Source organism: Cyrtonyx montezumae, unplaced genomic scaffold, assembly GCF_038088225.1.
Source record: "Cyrtonyx montezumae isolate F1298 unplaced genomic scaffold, pur_monq_1.0 scaffold_14, whole genome shotgun sequence".
In the NCBI taxonomy this organism is placed as follows: domain Eukaryota; kingdom Metazoa; phylum Chordata; class Aves; order Galliformes; family Odontophoridae; genus Cyrtonyx; species Cyrtonyx montezumae.
The window spans coordinates 9,017,443-9,025,845 of record NW_027071870.1 but is presented as its reverse complement, the minus strand read 5'-3'; positions in this window follow the sequence as shown (position 1 = coordinate 9,025,845).

Genomic DNA, 8,403 nt, shown 5'->3' with positions numbered 1-8,403 from the left:
TCCCTGTCAAAATGCAGCCCCTTCGTCACCATGGCTCATTGACACCCCCAAAAAAGCACCATCATACCCAACTAGGCTCAGTGGGAGTGAGAGCGAACAGCAAAGGTGCCCAAAGGACTCCTGGCAGCACTTTTGTCCAGCATGGTCAGGATTTCAACCACTACCTGAACTGCACAGAAGTGCCTCCAATACCTGCAAATTTTTCTTTTGAAGTAGTATTCTGGACTCACTCTCTCAACTTGTAGGCAAGCAGGACCCCACGCCAGCCCTGTGCTAAGGCTGCCCTCAGCAGCAGCCCCAGCTGGAAGCAGTGGGCTGTGAGCAGGTCTCACCTCCTGCTGCTGCTCCAGCAGCTGTACCTTCATTTACCTTGGCTTTTCAGCCTCTATCCCCCCACCCCCTCCCGGTCTTAATTTGTGCTAGAACAGGGCTGAAAGCTCTCTGCTCTTTGTTGCCGCTCACTGAAAGCAACCCTCCTCCTATTGCCCCAGCCGTGCCTTTTAGCAAGCAATTAATTCCTGCAGTGTGGAGACCTGACTTCAAGCCCTGCCCCAGCCTCTCTGACTCACCCTTCCCCAAACCAGCCCACTTACCTGTGCTTTGAACTTCTCTTTTTTAAGCTACATGATGTAAAATGTCTTCTATAGAAGAGTAAATGTTCCCAGGCAGGTTAACTACAAAGCACAGCCAAGGTTTCTTCTCTTCACAGCTCCGCAGGTTTAATTCCACGCTGCTATTCATCTCTGATGTGTGCCTCGCTGATAAGAACATTATCTTTATAAACATATGACAGTAAAATTGGATGAAGACAAAGTGTGATATGGGTCTGAACATGAGAGGGAAAGAAATTAAAAAATAAATGAGCTACTGACGGGAGAGAGATTAATGTACTAGAAATGCTGTGAGAAAATAAGATGAAAGGAATTATTTTTTTATTATTTTATGAATATTGGATATTAGAATGCTTAGATTAAAATATGTGGCTAGTAAAAATATTAGGAATCATTGTCATCATTTTTAAAATGCCATTTAGTGGTATCAGCATCTTTCTCCAGCTGGCTGGTAATGGAGGGTAAAGTATGGCCTGACTGCTGCTGCTGTGCTATTAGCCAGTTTAACAATTTAATTGCAGCATTCTGGGACAGCTTGTCTCTTTTTAAAAGTAATGACATCCAGGGTAAAAATAAAACAAAACATTTCAGGTTGTTAAAATCAGCCACTGGGAGGGAAATTACAAGGTCCCCTGCGTACAGCTGAGGCACAGAGAAATTATAGAACAGTCTCACAAAGAGCTCCATCTCCTGAACGGCAGCAGTAGCTTTCATGGCAGTTCTCTCAGCCCTCTGGTTGGGTATCAGCATGCTGGGCAAGTCCTTCCACTCCCCTTGTTCTGAGGAGCTCTGTGTTGTTGATGCCTGATGTCTACAGCAGCTTTGTGCCCTTTCTCCTATTGCATTCAGGTTTCTATTAAGCAGCCAAAGCTGCCACTCTCTGGAAACCTGATTTTTGTAAAAGCAACAAGATCACAACTGTGTGATACAGCAAACAGCCACCTACTGTGGAAACATCGTCCTTAGCATAGAGAAAACCTAAGTTTATGATGGAGCAAGGCTGTCAGGGAGAACCTGCCATCCTGATAATGAATGGGAGTTTTGCTGCTGACTGCTGCAGGGCCAGAATTTCACCCAGCAACTGAGGTGCAAGCTCTGCTCCTATGGCCAGGACACAGCTGGCAGGCAGCCTCAGGCAGATGCTGCCACAACTCAGAATATTTTAGTTTCCCATATCAATGACAAGTCTTAACTTGGATCCCCTTTTTATTTCTTTCTAAATTGAAATTCTTGCAGTCAATAAAAATTACACATTTTCCATGTCAAAGACCTGCGGGTGCTCTATAGGTTTAAAACTCTCAGCTTACTGCAAGGGCTGTGCTTCCATGCTTTCTGTATAAATTCAAGTTTTGCCCTTAGCTGCAGGGAGCCAAAGATTTATATTTGTGTCAAACCGCTTACTGTGCACCTGTTTTGTTTCTCTAGCTTGGGGACTGAGATGAGGCAAGGGATCTTTCCTGATGAGCGCCTTGAAACACCCTCCTTTCTCCATCAGCTGAATGAGGAACGTGGACATTCAAGCAGTTACATTTATAAAAGCTGGACTTGTCACATTGGAGTGCTCAAACCACGTTGGTTTAACTTTGATATTTAGATGCTTTATCCCTAGAGCACTGTGTGCAGCTGGAAGACTTTTGGAAACCACTACAGATGCATACAAGGTAGGGCACCTAGCTCAACAACCTGTGTTTTCTAAAGGTGCCTAGGAGCAGCAGCAGCACTGTGCTGTTCCTTCACTGCTTCAGGGCACCATGGGAGAGCAAAGATGTTCCTGCAGACAGCAACTGCAGCACTTCAGAGCGTGTAGCACCCCTCATTTTGTCCATCTGCTGTTATGGGCAGAATGACACAGAAAGAGAATGCTGATGTGTTTTGTTGCATGTAACGCATGACACAAGCCTGTGTTTCCATTGGCAGGCAGCGTGAGGTGCTAGATAATCCTGACAGGAACCACAACTCCAATTTTAACAGCTGCATTTTGTTGATCAGAAATTAGTTATCGGTTTTTATTTTTATTTATTTCTATATTTATCTTTGCTTCCATGATAAAAATTCATTCATTTCGGGTCAGGTTGAAAAGATTAAAAAAAAAAAAAAGCCCATTCCTGATGACCGGACTAAAAAAATCCAGTATTTCTCTTCCAAGTGCTTTTGCTCTCTTCTTTCTTATGTCTTCATTTCTACCTTTCCATTATTCAAGGTAAAAGTGCTTTCCCTGTTTGTCGGATGACAGAAGATGCCTTCCAGTCTCTGGCGCCTATTCCCTTTATCTCACACACACAACCTGAATACTTACCCCAAAGGGCAGGAACCGGTCTGCTTACCCTGCAGAGCTCTGCAGCACTTTGGCAGCACCTCACCTCTCTAGAAAGCAGATGAATACACACTGCTGGCTGCTGCTTGCCATGGGGTGTGAGGCCAGTGGTCTCCGTAGGGTTTGTCTGCTGGACTCTGCCTCGCCCCAGGGCTCCACCAATTTGTTAGGAGCCGTAAATGGCATCCAAACAGATGGGCATTAGTTCAGGCAGCCCAGACACCCTGTAAGAGATGTGGCTCATAAACTCAGCCTGAGCCCATTTGCAGTCAGTGGGAGTTCTGCCACGGACTCAGGCAGAGGATAGATCAAATATGGTTTGTGTGGATGTACAGGATTTACAGCTCCCTTCCTCCAGCGTGGATCTGTTGGTAACTAAGGCCCTTGGGATACTAATCAGATGCTTACCATATCACCTGGTCACTTTTCAAGACAGACCAGAGTGGGTGAGTGCTTGACATCACCCAGCTGGAGAGATGAACTGGAATCACCACCAGCCCAACCTCTGTCAGTCACTGGGGATCAGCTCGGAGCATCCTGCCACCTGTTGTGTCCATGTCTCACCCTTCATTTCTGGTTCCATCCCATTCCAGCCAACCTGCTCCTGCCCTGGCCTCTCCTTGCTCCCCTGGCCCTGCAGGCCCGGCTCAGAGCAGCTCCCACACACTGTTTTGACCACTTAAAATCCTGCAATATCCATATAAACAAATGATTCATCACGGAGTGTGATCAGAATATGTAGGCAAAGCAAGCTGACGAATTAGAAAAATACACGGGACTAGTTGTTTCCCCAGTACTGATTTTAAGGGATTATGAAGTACACCCAGCAAAGCTTGCTGGAGCCAGTCTGAACCCACATTTTCCATTTTTCATTTGTTACCTTCAAAATCCAGTGCCAAGCGTAATCTTATTCATGATTTATTGTTCTGGCCTCTATTGCATTACTCAGATCTGAGAATTAAAAAAGATTCTCAAAATTTCTGCTGTGTTTTGAAACATTTAATGTTTTTGGAACAGCAGTGGACTGTCTGGTCAGTGTAGGGTAGCAGCAGATTGGGGAGCTGACAGTTCATAAGATAAAGAAGGATAATAACTATAATTCCTTTTTTTTTTTTTTTTTGTAGCATTGATTAACTGAGACCTTTACCACAGGAAAGCTATTTCTAATATTGAATTAAAACTTTTCTGCTAGAGTTTTTGATGCATTATTTCTTGTCTGAACCTTCAAGGGCATAGAGATGAAGAACCCCTCTCTATAGCAAACTTCTTAATATCAGAAGACATTCATTATAATTTTTGACAAGTTCTTTAGGCAGACAGCTCCAGTTCTTTGCAGGTTTTATGTTTCTAGAGCTCTAATTGCTGTTGCTGTCATATTAATGCCTTCCTGAAAGTGTAATGCCTAAAGCTGAGTATTATGTCCTAACTGAGCCTGTACCATCATTGCTAGTGAGCAGAACAGAGGAGTGACATTCTGAGGTGCAAGACACTTTCCCTCTCATATATTCAAGAATGATTACATCATTTTTATCTCTGATGACATGTTGAACACTAATAACTGAGCCTCTTTTGATGAAAGGCTGCTGCATAACCTACTGTCATGCACTGAGTGATTTGCTCTTTTTGAAGTATAACTCTCTGCTTACTTCTACTGAGTTTTAACTGGATTGGGCTGGGAAGCAGGAAGGCATAGAGAGGAGAGCTCCAAAATGCCAGCCCTTCTGCTTTGTTCTAAACATGTATGTGACCTGTGATGCTGCACAGCCATTCGCCAGCTATCCCAAAGACCCTCTGACAGCACCACATCACAGGAGCTGTGCTGTCAGGGAGGGCCCTGCAGACAGGCTATAGCCATCTGCAAGAGCAGGTCGTTACTCATTTCTGATATCTGTGGTACTGTGATCTCCTTCCCATCAGCGCCGGGACAGGACAAACAGATAAAATGGCTTGCTGGGCCCACCTTAGTGCCCATCAGAAACACTTGAAGAAAGATGTCCTGGAATATCCTAACCTATGCGTTGCTTGGAACAGGAGTGGGCTCAGACTCACCAAATGCCTCATCCCTGTCACTATGCCTATTATACTTCTGTGGACTGAAACAAAAACCTCTTTGGCCATCTGGATGGTTTGGCTCATACTCATCATGCTGAAGGCCAGCACTCTTGGGAGTATATTGGCCAAATCCACACCCCACAGTGCTTGGACCAGTTGCCTTGGGGGTATATGAAATAGTCTTGAGGACTAACTACAGTTCTTTCAGCACTTCTAGTTTAACGTGCAAGGGTTGTCATAGAATCATTAAGGCTGGAAAAGACCACTCAGATTATCTAGTCCAACCACCAACTCACCACCACCATGCCCACTAACCACGTTCCTCAGTGCCTCTCAGTTATGAGTGGACTTGGTTGAAGCCTGCAGAATGATGACTTTTTGCATGACACAGGGTTGTTTTTTGTGTACGTGAGGGAGAGCATTTTTGAGTTGCTTGGGCCCATGTAATGCAGGAAGAAGTCAAACGTGGTGCAGTCTGTTTGCATCTGTGCTGTCTGTTTGAATCAGGCTCTGTGGTGACCTTTTGTGTCAAATGTGGCCAGTTTCCATTGAAAAGGGTTAGCTGGTTCACTCTAAAAACAAGCCAGGGAGCAAGGGAGGTTACCAACAGTGTGAAAAAAAAAGCCAGACTTTTGTGGGAGATAGGAAAATTAGTGATCAATATCTACAATTTATTTGAGATTCCTAGCGGAGTTACTGCACAGAAATTGCTTTCAAGAACGATAGTAAGTCATTAATTTCAACTTCGTTGCAATTGAGGCATCTACAATCAGATCCAATCACTGTAAGGCTTTTGAGTTTGATTATTTTTATCTTTTTTATCTTTTTTCATAATGACTGTTCTGAAAGAAAAGGAGAGAAGTGATTTCAAATTGACATCTGTGTCATACTATAAAAATAAAAGGCAGTTTGTTTCGGAAGCAGTGGCTAAGTAGTAGGAGGATCCATGCCTGCCTTTTGGGTTGCTGGTATCTTACCAACAAGGTATGCTTTGCTTGGAGATTTTTCTGCAGACACAGCTCATAAAAACATGACACTGTGAATTAAGAGAAATGGCAAAGTGGGGAATGAATTAACACAGATTGAACCACATTGTGCACAAACTAGGCACCAGCTAAAGTGCTTGCCTCAACTGATGCTTTTAAGCAGTACTGTTAAACCTACATATTATTCTGTATTTCACTTTAATGTATTTCTTTCAATTACTGTCACCTACTGAAATTTTAATAAATGTGAAATTTGAATTAGCTGGTCTCTTTGGTTAAGCATGGAAAATGCCTCTAGTGGAAAATGCAGTAGCACAGCTCATTTTTACTGAAGGTAAAAGGACACAGTGAGACACAGAGGTCCTTGTGATATTTCATAACCCTGCCATTTATCATTGCCTATTGGATACTAATTCCTCAGGCAGTGTCTGTAGTCTGCAAGCAGGAAATGATTATATTTTTATCCAGAGTTTTACTATAGAAAATAACCCAATGGTGATCTTGCAGTCTAAAAATTTCTACCAAAGCTTCCTTCCAGATTTGTCACACATCTGTCTGATAGTTAAGAGTTTACCTAAGGCAGACTGCATGTTATTAGTATCGTCCTCATCTACTCTCATCAGTATCACTGTTAACATGATTTAATTCTCATTCTTGCAAATTGGATATAGGCAGACTTCTGGAGAAGATGCCCAAACATGATGCAAGAACCAAAGACATACGAAGCCCACAGCAGGGGCATGGAGCTTGATACTCTTTAATATCCTTTCCAACCTAAGTCATTCTATGATTCTATGAACATAATAAGAGATGGGGAATGTATATGAAAATAAATCCATGACTGGCCTGGATCTGTCCTGCTCCCAGACAGGATTGCAGTGTCCACTGCAGGAGGAAGATGCAATACCCCATTCCATCCAGGAAAGATAGCTCTATTAGCCTGGTCACCAGGAGTGCTCTTTGCAAGAGTTGAGCAGAAACATTGCCCTGGTTTCTTTGAGATTTTTGCAGCTGGGAGTTGTCAGACACTTTGGTGGGAGTCCTGTGTACGAACACTGGTGAAATGGAATGAAGCAGCTCTGGATTGTCTGAAAACTTTGTATTTCATTTCCTTGTTCTCTCCTGATCAGAAGGAAAGAGTGGTGGAAGGGAAAAGCCATTATGTGAGACAAAGTCCTGAGGCAAGCTGTATCCACCAAGTCTCTGCTTTCAGATCTCATTGTAAGAGCAGTTGCCTCTGACAGAGTGACAGCATTAACTGGCACGAGGCTCAAGCTTCAGCTGGGTGCCAATGCACTGCAAAGAGCAGTGCTTGATTGGAATGGGGAAATTAGCTGGATCAGCTTTAGCAGAGTAAGCCATTTGGCAAGGATCATTGTGGAGCATCTTCCCATGGTAGGCATTGCTTTTGCACAGGAGGGTTCACCTGGGGAACTCTGCTGGCAGTCCTCCCCTGCACTGCCTCATCACCCTTTATAGCCTGTCTCTAAAAAGCTGTGGTCTGCAGCTCCCTATTATAACACAAGCCATTTCCTTTTAATTTCTCAGAGCAGCAAAAGCGTGTTTACTTCAAGTCCCAAACATCTGTTCTTTCTTTCAGAACTGTTCTAATTACTGGGACGGAGAAGGATAGGTAGGAAAATAGATGTCTATCCTGCATGCAGAGCAGAATTGTGAGAAAATGGAAATGTATGGGATCATATAAAATAATAATAGTATCTCAGTAGTGGGGCCAGTTATGGATAGCTGTTCTCATACTCCCTTGTCTGACATGCTAGCTGAATGTCTGTTGTGCAAAGTGTATCTTCTGGCTGTCATACAAGTAAAATCTTGTGAGATCACAGTGCCCAGGCCAGACCAAGAGCCTGAACTGCACCAGCCACTATTCCTTGTAATACTAAATGAAATGTTTTAGAAGGAGACATTGACCAGTTGTGGTGTTCTCAAGCTCTTCTGGTGTATGAGACTCTAAAATCTCTCTTCAGGCTGTGAGGACCCCTTTAGAAATCTTATACACTGCAGATCAGCACAGAGAATCATAGAATCACAGAATCATTAAGGCTGGAAAAGACAACATTAAGATCATCCAGTTCAACCATCAACCTATACCATCATACATTAACTTGTTCTCCCTGATTATCAGTCACAGACCTCTGAGGAATCTTCCATGTGGGTTTATGGGTCACGGATTGAGAGTGAGTGGTCTTGAGGGTCAGGATGAAGTCATCTGGGTTCCTATCATGGAACTTCGGTGTCTGAAAGCATTTGAAAAATATGGCACTAGGCATCAGGGGTAGTTATTGCAGAGCAGCAAGATCATTGGAGTGTTCCACCCTAGCTCAACTTGTGACTTTTCTGGGCTCTAAATAAACAGCCTTTGCTCTGCTCTTGCAATGTGAACTTACATAACAGATTTTTGATCCTTCTTTGCAGTGCAAGA